General features: G+C 48.0%; 1 protein-coding gene across 1 annotated transcript in view; it reads left to right on the top strand.

The window, feature by feature from the left end:
• The first annotated feature begins 5,104 nt into the window (after positions 1-5,104).
• EXOC2 (exocyst complex component 2) overlaps positions 5,105-12,398 on the top strand; it is a 187,969-nt gene continuing 180,675 nt past the window's right edge. Inside the window, exon 1 of the mRNA XM_074944943.1 lies at positions 5,105-5,233. The gene's annotated coding sequence lies outside the window, so the exon portion shown is untranslated. The remainder of the gene's footprint in view (positions 5,234-12,398) is intronic.

Below are 12,398 nucleotides of genomic sequence, written 5' to 3'. Positions count from 1 at the left end.
TGTAAATCTACTTACTTAAACTGGTGCAAATCCCTGTGTGAACACTTAAATTGATTGAAATCTGGTTTATATCAATTTAGTTTATTCAGTAAGATTTAAGATAAATAGATATAAGCCAGGTTAAAAATCAATTTAAGGGCTTGTCTGCATGAGAAAGTTGCAGTGGTTTAACTACTGGTGTGATTTTTAAACAAATTTAGTTAAACGAGTGTGGACACTTCGGGTATGTTAGGCAGAGTTACATCACCGGCAGTTACATTGCCACTCAGAGAGCGCTGAAGGGAAACCGCTGCTGTGTGTTCACACTGTCAGCTGCCTGCACAATAGCGTGTTCACACTTGCAGCACTTGGAGGGGTATTCAGAACGGTGCACTCTGGGCAGCTATCCCACAGAGCTTCTCTTCCTCTTCCACCGCTAAGAGTTTTGGGAAGGCGGAGGGGGTTCCGGGCCATCCTGGGTCCTGTCCCAATGCTCTGTGGTGCATTGCTTTGCATTCCAGCAATCCCTGTGTTTCCGTCTGCATTTGGTGCCATCTTTCAATGGTTTGTGTACTGTGCGTTTTGCCTCTTCGGTCTGCAGGAATAGATCCCGCACTATTGACCAATATGCTGCTCACTCTCACTCACATGTCACGAGTGGCAGTGGAGTTATTCCTTAAACTACAAAGGCAAGAGGAGTTCGACATTGATCTCGCCATGCGTAGTAGCTACGACACGAGATTGCTTGGGGCATTCACGGAGGTGCTGACCACAGTGAAACGTTGCTTTTGGGCTCAGGAAACAAGTTGCTTTGGGGCTCGGGAAACAAGCATTGAGTAGTGGAATCACATTGTGATGCACGTCTGGGATGATGAGCAGTGGCTGCAGAACTTTCGGATGAGGAAAGCCACATTCATGGGACTGCGTGATGAGCTCTTCCCAGCCTTGTGGTGCAAGGACACTAGAATGAGAGCTGTCCTGTTGTTGGAGAAGCGTGTGGCAATTGCATTGTGGAAGCCAGCTACTCCAGACTGCTACCATTTGGTCGCTAACCAGTTCAGAGTGGGAAAGTCAACCGTGGGACTCATGTTGACCAAAGTGTACAGGGCCATTAATCACATCCTGCTCCGAAAGACCGTGACTCTGGGCAATGTGCATGACATTGTGGATGGCTTTGCACAAATGGGCTTCCCTGACTGCAGGGGGGTGATAGACGGCACGCATATTCCAATTCTAGCACCAGACTACCTAGCCACCGAGTACATTAATCGGAAGGGGTATTTCTCTATGGTTCTCCAGGCGCTTGTGGATCACCGTGGGCATTTCATGGACATTATCACAGGCTGGTCTGGAAAATGTGCATGACACACACATCTTTCGGAACACTGGCCTGTTCAGGAAGCTGCAAGCAGAGACTTCCTTCCTGGACCAGAAGATCACTGTAGTGGAAGTCGAAACGCCCACTGTGATCCTGGGAGACCCTGCCTACCCCTTAATGCCGTGGCTTATGAAGCCATACATGGGGAACCTTGACAGCAGCAAGAAGCAGTTCAACAACAGGCTGAGCAAATGCAGAATGACTGTTGGGTGTGCTTTTGGACGTTTAAAGGCCCACTGGCACTACCTATATGGGAGGCTGAACCTGGCCGATGACAATATTCCTATGCTTATAGCTGCATGCTGGATGTTCCATAATATTTGTGAGGGAAGGGTGAAAGCTTCACTCAGGGCTGGACCGCAGAGACTCAGGACCTGGAGGCTCAGTTTGAACAGCCAGAGACTAGGGCTATTAGAGGGGTGCAGTGCAGGGCCATAAGGATCGGGGATGCCTTGAGGCAGCAATTTGAAGCTGAAAGCCACTAATATTTGTTGCTATGCTCGGGAGTGCAGTGCTTGTGATGCTAGGAGGTGATTGTGATTGATGCAGACGATACACTGTGAAGGTTTAAGAAAATTGCCTGTTGCTTTACAGGGCTCTGTTTGCTCTCAATTAATGGAATAAAGATTGCTTTCAAACCAACACAATTCTTTTATTAAAAAACAACAACCAGAGGAGCAAGACAAAAAAAAACACATCAACACTATGGGGGCTGGGGGAAGGGAAGGTCCCAGGAGGAAGTGGGGTCCCAGGACGGTTAAACATTTGTGTACGTCCAGGTATCATATGCAACCTTGTCCTTTGGAGTACAGTGCAGCGGACACTGTTCTTCGGCAGGGCTAAACTGCAGAAGAATGGGTGTTGAGTGCAATGGGTACTGGGAGTCCACAGGGCTGGACTGTGACGGGGCAGGAGTGGAATGCAGTGGGTACAGACTGGATCCAGGAGGTTGATAAGAGTGTGTTGGCAATGTTCGGAGGGGGGGGGGGGCTTGGGAAAGTGTTTTGCAACAGCAGCTGCAGGAGAGGGCGGGCGCGGAGCTGCTCAGTTTGCAGTGCTAGTAGCGCCTGGAGTGTGTCTGCTTGGCGCTCCATAACCTTTAAGAGCCGCTCTGTGACTTCATTCTGGTGTGCCACGTTGTCCTTTCGGTCCCTCCTCTTGCTGTCCTGCCACTCCTTCAATTTCTTGCTTTTTGGCCACGGAGTGCATCATGACATCACGCAGAAAGTCCTCTTTAGTTCTTCGTGGCCACTTTCTAATTCTGCGCAGCCGTTCAGCTGGTGATAACAAAGAGGGAGGCTGGGCTCCCAAGGTCATATCTGTGAAGCCAAAATGCAACATTTTACAGAAGCAGTATTGTTTGCAACACACAGATTTCATGATTTAAAACACAGCCACTATTCACATACCTGCCACTAACTGGCTGACCCCAGGCAAGCACACATGAGCCACAAGACCCCCAAAATGGTGAGTAACCACAGGGGCAGGGGCAATCAGTGTTCCAGGACCATACTGTACACTAGGCATGTGCCTCTTGGGGAGAGCCAGCACTGTAGGGGGAGCCTTATAATCATTACTGTCAGCACATTTTCCAGAGGCTGTGTTCATTATGGAAGATATCTCGCAGCTGAGGGTGAGCAGGGAATCAAGGGAGGGACTTCTCCAAGACTGCGGCTTCTGCCCTGGCCCTTATGCGGCTTGCCTATGTGCAGCAATGGTCCCCGCCCCATGATGGCAGAGTGCCGTGGGAAAGTTACCCTTAATGGGGCAAGAAACAAAGCAGCTCTGCCAAAGAACCTGTGGCAGCAGATTGCCCAGTATCTCCACGAGAGTTTCGTGGAGATCTCTGAGGCAGATTCCCGTGAAGTGAGGGAGTCAATCAACACCCTGTTTCGCTGCTCAGACTAGGCATGTGGTAGTATGTGCATCATACAGACACAAGCCTGCTTTTTGCAACCCTCCTGCCCCAAACAACTTGCTTCAGCGAGTCCCAAAATCAAACCCACTTACCAGGGGCTTCCTCTCCTGTTTGCACTTCACCAAGCTCCGACAGCTGTGACTGGCTAGCCTCCTCTGGGGTAGAGAAGAGCTCCTGGCTGCATGCATCTCTGACCTCCGAGTCGTCCTTTGCCTCTGGCTCCCCCTCCCCATCCTTGTCCAAGATTTCCTCCTCCTGGCTCGGTCCACTCTCAACTGGATCATGAGCCAACGAAGTATCCACAGTGGTCTTTGCAGTGGCGGTGGGGTCGCCACCAAGTATCTTGTCCAGCTCTTTGTAGAACTGGCAGCTTGTGGGTGCAGCACTAGAGCAGTGGTTTGCCTCCTGCACCTTGTGGTAAGCGTTCCGCAACTCCTTCAGTTTGATCCTGCACTGCAGTGTCTCCTGATCGTGGCCCCTTTCTGTCATGCATCGTGAAATCTGTCCGTAGGTATCATAATTCCTATGGCTGGACCACAGCTGGGACTGGACAGCCTCCTCTCCTCAAATGCTGAGGAGCTCGGCATTGCTCCAAGCCGGGTACTGCCTGGTGCGTGGAGCAGGCGTGGTCACCTGGAAAGATGTGCTGAGAGCGCTGCACGCATCACCGAGCAAACAGGAAGGGGACTTTCAAAATTCCCAAGGAATTTAAGGGGTGGGGATCATGGTTGGTCACCTGAGGGCAGGGCAGTAGAGTTCAAACTGATGACGAGAGACGAAAACAGGCATTGTGGGACACCTCTTGGACGCCAATTGCAACACTGTCAAGCAGGGTGTCTACACTGGCACCGTGGGGCTGTGGCACCGCAGGGCTGTAGCCCCAGCACAGTAAGCTGTACGCCTCTTGTCGGGGTGTTTTTTTCACAGCGCTGCAACCGCACAGTTTCTATGCACTAAGTGGCTTGGCTGTGTGTACACCTCGGGAGTTACACCGCAGAATCTTACCAGTGTAGACAAGGCCTTATTTTGTTTCGATTATTTTAATTAAAATAATGTAAACTAAATCACAATAAGCCCCTCTGAAACCCTTCTATGGACACTCTTAGTTTGGTTTACACCAGATTAATGACAGTGGTTTAAAAACTGATTTAAGTTAAACCAATATAACTTTCTCAGGTCGAGAACCTCTTCCCTACAGGGGCTTGCCCAGGCTCATCTAAAACTGTTTTTAAAAATGGCTAAATTAGACAGGTGCAATTTTGGATGAAGACTGGGACACGGGTTAAAAAAAAAAAAATCCAACCTCCTGCCTCCCCAACAGGACCTTATCAGGCCTTGGTTTATACAAATCAAGCCAGACGCCCAGTTTGAAACACAAAAATAGTCTCCTTTGCAGGTTGCTCGGGCGCTGCATTCCCTGGCAGAGCTTTGCAGGAGCGGGGCCCGGGGCCTGCTTTGTTTCTTTCTCTTTATTCCGTCTCTCAGCAGCATTTCCCCCCTCGTCCTCGGTCACCGTATCTCTTGAAGAGCCTTCTGTGGGGCAGGACAGCGCCCGCTCTGCTGTCCCCAGCTCCCCGCCCCCCATACGCTGCCTCAAACCCAGTAACCCCAACGGCCCCGCCCTGCACCTGAGGGCGGAGGGACCCGGCCCCGGCCCCAGCCCCCGGGGAGGGCCCGAACGCCCCGGGACCGAGCTGGTGGGAGGGGGAGGAGAACGAGCTCAGGGGCGGGGCCAGGAGGGGAGGAGAACGAGCTCAGGGGCAGGGGCGGGGCCGGGAGAAGGAAGCCGCGGCACGAGCGGGAGGGGTGGGGCTGCCGCTCGATTGCTCTGGCTCCGTCTCTGTCTCTCGGGCGATCGATTCGTCCTGGCTCCACTGCGGCGGGCTGGCCGCGCGAGAGGCGGAGGCGCTGCCGGGAGGGAAGCTGCTCCGTGCCGGTGACAAACAGCGCGGCGGCCGGTGAGTGACGCCCCTCCCCCTCTCCTCTCGCTCCAGGTCAGCGCGGGCCGGCTCTGACCTGCCTCCGGGCTGCGGAGCAGCCCATCCCCGTGCCTCTGCGGCTCCTGCCCTGGCGGGGTGGGCGGGTCTCACTGCGGACCCGCCTTGGCTCTGCCGCCGTTGACAATAACGATCCGGATCGGGCCGTTGGGACGCGCCCGTTACCCTGCCCCCCCGCTGGGCGCTGGCTCTGTGCGGGGGAGGCCAGGACCGCACCCGCCCACCCCTCCCTCTCCCCCCCCACACACACACACTCCACTACCACTGTGAGGGGGGGCGCTGGGGCTGCCGGAGGCTCCGCTTCTCTCCGCCCGGCTCAGCTGGGCTGGGCCCCGCGGGGGATCCTGCGAAAGGCCGGAGGAGCGCAGGGCCCTGCGAGGGGGGGCGGGTCAGAGCGTGTTCTCCTGCGGATCCGAGCGCTGTCACTTGCCGTGTGGACGCGGCCCAAGCCGCAGACCCGACTCCGAAAGTCTGCCTAGTGCATTAGTTAGCACGGCTGTGAGGCCCGGGTCCGGCTGTGAGACCCGCATTTGCACGGTGGTGTGGTTGCTTGAGCGCTGGCTTGGAAACACTGGGTATGTCTACACTGGAATTAAGCATCTGTGGCTGGCCTTTGCCAGCTGACTCATGCTGGTGGGGCTCCTGCTAAGGGGCTGTTTAATTGTGTTGTAGATGTTTGGGTTTGGGCTGAGGTCTGGGACCCTCCCAGTTTGCAGGGTCCTAGAGCCTGGGCTGCGGCCCAAGCCCAAATGTCTACACTGCAATTAAACAGCTCTTATCTTGAGCCCTGTGAGCCTGAGTCACCTGGCAGGAGCCAGCCACCAGTGTCTGATTGCAGGATAGACATACCTACTGAGTTCACAAGCTCAGGTCCCACAGACCTGGGTTTACAATGCAGCGTAGACATGCCCTTATAGCTGGCTACAGAATCATTGGTATTTTGTCAACTTGGGCACTGACCAGTGTGTTGCAGAAGCTACCTGAAGGATGCAGCTGAGGCTGCAATGTGCTGTCATTTCTGTGATGCTTTCAACACTTTCCTCTTCACCTGCTTGATGTCAAATCTTGGAGGTCCATGTAAAAAAAACACGTTTTTAAATTAAATGGAAGCTCTTGTTCAGTTTTTATTATGTCTGTCACTACAGATGTATTCTTCACTGAAAAGGGAAATAATTGATACTACAAAGACTTTACATTCTAAAGGCACCATAAACATGGTAAACAGGCAAGTAGTGGTATTTGCTCTTCATTGTAAGCTACAGTTGAAGAGTACTCGTTACTACTTCCAGACTTCATGCAGTAGCATGGTGGGCCTGGAAACTTTCAGAGCCCTGGCTCTGCAGCAGGGAGCCTGGAAGCTCTGAAAACCCCTGCTCTCAGGGCTTCCAGACTCCCTGGCCAGCTGGCTGCCTGACCCTCAGGGGATCTGACTTCTTATGCTGGGGAGCTGGGCAGCCCAGTGAGCCACCTGGTCTAGGCGTTTCAAAGCCCTGAGGTCCCTGGCCCTTGGGCAGTCTGCATCCGGGCCAAGGTCTGCAGCAGCTGCTGATACGGTTCATGTCAGTTTCACTGATGCCCACCATTGAATAGCAGTGGTGAAACAATTATATCCCTTTCACTGAGCAGCTGTGGGCATCAGGGAGCATATTTTGTTTGGGAAACGCCATTTTTCAGAAAAAAAAAATTGATTTCAGTCTGAAGTGGACCAAAACCAAATTTTGAAATGATGGCATTTCCAGTGAAGCAGAATTTCAATGAGCTGGGCTGTAAAGGGGTGTGTGTGAATTTTTTTGGATGAAGCTGTCAAGATAAATATGGTGGTAGCCCTGTATATTAGATTATATCCTTGATCACAGGTGGGCTAATTAGCATATTTTGCTTGCTCTAATAGCATCATTTAAACATGCAGACTTTTAAAAAGTCCTTCAAACTTGGCTGTTTCATGGTGTTGGTAAATACCTTTTCTTCAGCAAGCTTTCTAAAGTCTGTTGGTGAGCTCATAGACTTCTGAGAAGCTTAGAAGACTGTAGTAAATAACTAAAATTAACTATCCATTCATCCAGGAAAACATGTTGAAGAAATCGTTTTCAATGAATTAAATAGATGAGTCTTTCAGACCAGGTTATCTTTTGATAAATCCCCCTTCCCCAGTGTACAATTTTTCAAAACTTAAGTGGCTTCTTTTCAAAGTATTGCATTTCTAAAATGCTATATCTAATTAACTCCAGATTTCCACGCCAAAAAATTATGTTAACAGGATAAATTTCAGGCAGAAAGCTACTTATCTGGCCAAATTGCTCCCCCATTTTGCTATAGAGATGCTGTATGAAAATAGTGATTTGAACAGCTTGTCTTCTACTAGCTAAGCAGAAATGTATCTCTTCTTCCTTTTCCAACCACCAATTCACTCCTTGTTACTAATCTTCATTAAAATCTTGTAAAGCTTTTAATGTTTTGTATTAAATCATGAAATATTCAGAACATTGTGATTTGAAAAGAATATAATAAAAATATTGTTCCTCTAATTTAGTAATGTTCACAAAGTGCCTATCATTTAGGTTACTCCTACACAGCAAATGAAGTTGTACTTTTAATCTGACTAGTGTAGGTATCAATAGTAATAAAGATGTGGTGACATGGCTTTCAGTGCAGGCTACTTGCCACTATACAACCCTGCTGGGACCCTGGGTAAGCTAGCCCTTGCTGAAGTCTGTGCTGTCATATTTTACTACTGTGGGTACTCATGCTAGCTAGAGTAAAGCTAGGGTGGGTATGCTTACTTGCTTTACGACCACATCTTAATTTGCTGTGTAGATATAACCTCAGAATGTTTGGGTCTTTAAGATTTCTCATGGTCCTAAAACATATTTACAGACCAGCATTGACAGTAGTTCAGGCAAAAGCAAATATTACAGGTTTTCAGACTTAAAATATACGGACAGTCTTGCCATAGTCCAGATTTATAAATTTCTTTATCTGATTGTATTTTTGTATTCCTTTCTGTGTTAGACAACTCAGCATAGTAAATTTGATCAAAGTAGTAAATAAAATAGGTGATTAGATGATAGAGTCTACGTCATGAATCCTATCATAATGAAAATTGCAAAAAATAAGCAGTGTGTAACATTCAACTAATTTTTAAAAAATTATTTAAATAATTATGAAGTCAGGGAGTTTAAGGAAGCATATTTTCAAAAAACATGAATCAGATTTAATTTCAATCTTATTTTAAATGTATTTCTACTTATGCTGAAATCTGAAAATATCAAAAATCCTGGTTTATCGCTAAAATTCTAAATATAAAGTTCAGAATATCTGACAAAGATAGAAGGTTGAATGTGAGAGGTGTTTTTAAAGTTGCATTATTTCAACTGCTAAATTATGTCAATTTATGTAAAGCAACCTGGATTATAATTCACCCTGCATTTCTGTTTCCAGCAAAAACAGGCCTATAAAGCAAAAAGATTGATACTGCCCAGAGCGACAAACCCTGAAAGGCTAGCATGTATACATATCTTGTCAGTTTTCTCTAAATGTATGTTGCTCACAGATGGAGTGACTTCACCTCTTTTCTCCTTTCCTAGTTGTTATGTGGGAATAATGATACTGACTGCTCTGAAAAGCAAGTTGAGATATATTGATGAAAAATGCTGTGTAAAAGCTAGTTCTTGTTGTGCAGCCTTATCCAGCTGCTTTTTCTAAAAAGTAGTGGTTTGATCCCATGGACTGGTTCTTAGATGAGGTTTGTCATCATATGATAGTGTATCCAACAGTGTCATGTAGCAACAATGAACCAGATCAAACCATTCCCATGATAAACCCTGTGAGAGGAGATCCTGAGGAAGAAATTTTCTTGAGGATCCCTCTACTGTTGGGAGAAGGTGACTTTTTTTCTTACTCAGGGAACAGCTATTGTGCCCACCTTCCCCAAATCTACTGGATCCCCAGGGCCATCTGTTTGAAGGTCCAGAGCTTCAGGCCTTAGCTGACCCATCCCTAAATATAGTGGTGGATATGGAGAGAAATTATGTTCATCCACCACTAGCCTTGCCTCTGGTCTATCCACACTTTCCCCCCTCCATTCTGGCCTACCTACTTCACTCCCCACTTGCAGTGTGCATTGTGGGCTCATGGGTTGCCTTCCACAGTGAAAGCAAAATGGTGCTGTGGGAGGAAGAAGAACTGCCCTGGGAGGTTTCCCTCTACATGTTGATTGTGGGGGATGATTAGGCAGTGATTTTAATATAATATGAAGTAAGTGTGATTAAAAATAAAAAAATGATTTTTTCCTTGGATATTAGGTAGTGCATATGCATAGTGGTAACTTTTCAAAGTTAAAGACGTAGAGTTCACATTGCATCCTCCTAACCTCAGTGTAGCCAAAGGCACTAGTCTGTGTTTACAACCTACAAACTATCAGTTGCAAAAATAAAACAGATTTCAAATTGAAGTATAAAAGTAATCTGAAAATTAATCTGTTTGTTTACATTCCTATATCTCAAAAACAGTGGCATGTTCCCCCAACCTCAAAATTTGATAGAGGCAAAGCCACCTATCTTCTGGGATCTCATGCCAAAAGTCAGCCTTGGATACGCTTTTTAATGCTAGATTACAAATTCTTGAAATTAGAGGCTTATAATGGAAAGGCTCAATTTACCTATAGAATCTTAACATCCTAGACTGCATATCAGTAACACGCTTAAAACAAACAAAATAAAACAAACAACACTATATTCCTCACCACTATATTTGCCGTATATATATATATTTTTTAAGGTCAAAACTGGAGTAAATATATTTTAAAAATGCACATTTTTAGATTATTTATGGCTGTGTCTAATGCACCGTCTTCAGTAGGAAACCGAATAATTTAAACTCTTTTTTTTAACAATAGAGATAATGACATGATACTGACTGTTCAATGTATACAAAAGCAAGTTGTGGTCAGCATTGTCAGGTAGTCATGATAACCCTTCTGGCACTTGGGACCATACTCAGTTGTGTTTATAAAAAAACAACAAAAAAGTAAATAACCCTTCCCCCCCAGTTTTAAATATGATTGAGCTTCCTGGTGAAGTAAAGCCCTGAAGAGGTCTCTATTCCATCAACATCCAAGAAAACTGAGAACAAAATAGGGTCCTGACCTCCCAATCAGATGAATATAGCCAGACCTTGTGCATGTGCGGAACTGCAGAGTCAGTGGGGCTCTGCGCTATACTGTATACAAGAATCAGATTGCATTGTACTGGGGGCTTGGATCTGGCTGCAGTATTGGGACCTAAATGAATGTATAGGCCCCTAGAAGTGTGTACAGGTATATTTTTAACCCTTTTTGGTTGAGCTTTACTGACTCTGTGTCATAACGTCTGTAACAGTATACTCTATATCGGTGGTCTCCAGCCTTTTTACGCCGAAGATCACTTTTTGAATTTAAGGGCAACCCAGGATCTGCCCTGCCCCACTCCCTCCCTCCCCGTTGCTCACTTTCACCACGCTGGGGTAGGGGGTTAGGGTTTGGGAGGGGGTGCAGACTCTGGGCTGGGGCCGAGCGGTTCGCAGTGTGGGAGTGGGCTCTGGGCTGAGCCTGGGGCAGGGGATTGGGGTGCAGGAGGGGGTGAGGGGTGCAAGCTCTGGGAGGGAGTTTGGATGCAGGAGGGCTCTGGGCTGGGGCAAGGTGTTGGGGTACAGGGTGCTGGCTCTGGGAGGGGACTCAGGGCTGGGGCTTGGGGTGCAGGAGTGGGTATGGGGTGCTGGCTTTGAGAGGGGGGTCAGGGCTGGGGTGAGTGTTGGGGTGCAGGAGGGGATGCGGGGTGCTGGTTCCGGTTGGGGGTTGGGGTGCGGCCTCCCATTGGGCAGCACTTTGGGTGTCTCCCAGTCGTTGGCACAGCAAGGCTAAGGCAGGCTCCCTGCCTGCTTGGGTCCCACGCTGCTCACGGAAGGGGCCATCATGACCCTGTGGCCCCTGGAGGGGGAGGGCACGTAGCTCCACGCGCTGCCCCTCTCTGCAAGCACTGTCCCCGCAGCTCCTGTTGGCCGCAGCTCCCCGTTCCTGGCCAATGGGAGCTGCAGGAGTGGTGCTTGCGAGCAGGAGTAGCGTGTGGAGGGAGACCCCTGCTCCTCCGCCCCAAGGGCCACGTCAGCCGCTCCCAGGAGCGGCGTGGGGTCGGGGCAGGCAGGAGGCCTGCCTTAGCGGCAGCCATGCTGCACTGCCGGAGATTGCGGTTGACCGGTTGGTGACCACTGCTCTATATCTAAAGAGGCTTATAGCAGCTCCAAAGTTAAGGTTAGACTTTTCACTTAAACAAAAGTTAAATCTCTAAATAAAACAAAAACTTCCCACTGATGAGTACCTAATGGTGAATATAGACACACTGAATTTTCAAAAAGAATTTTTGCAGTCCAGAGTCTCTGTTTAAAAATCTAACTACTTTAAAATTGCTATTATTGAAAATTTTCAAATGTCTGGTGGTGTGTGTGGCTGAAATGGTTCTCCACATTCGTACATGCTGCAAAAATGAACATTGTTATTGACAAATAATCTTAAGAAACTATAAAGAAGGGTGGTATGCTTTTGTTATAACATAGTCCCTTTTCATCGTCACGGAAGGCGACGAACTTTCATTCTTCACAGACTGCTTCAGTTCTCCATAACCACACGAGAGAGAGGCTTTTAGATAGACGATTCGGGCTACAGATTGGGAGCACACAGGTCACCTCCAATATTAATGCAGACATATTGCCTGTGTTATACTCAGGGAAACATATATGCATATCTGTGCGTACAGGCCCACATTCAGCAAAGCATTTAAGTGCATGTTGCATAGGGACTACTCGTGCTTAAAAGTCAGGCACATGCCTAAGTACTTTGCTGAATCTGGGTCATGTAGCGAGCATGGGGTATTGGGGGAGTGCAAAATACTTTAAGTTAAAGTTGCACTAGAGCATTTCTCACCAATGCAAACAGTAAAAACCAAGGAACCAATGACACAACACTACAAACATCACTTTACTTTATCAGCCTCCCCGCCATTTATATCCTCACCAACCAACACAAGGTTTACTCCAGCCATATTAATTGTATAGATGTGGTTATTTTATGACTAATAATGTTTGGCTGAAGAATAGT

This window comes from Natator depressus, chromosome 2, assembly GCF_965152275.1.
Source record: "Natator depressus isolate rNatDep1 chromosome 2, rNatDep2.hap1, whole genome shotgun sequence".
Classification (NCBI taxonomy): Eukaryota; Metazoa; Chordata; order Testudines; family Cheloniidae; genus Natator; species Natator depressus.
Note: the sequence above shows the minus strand (reverse complement) of the source record. Positions and strands in the feature narration are given on the sequence as shown.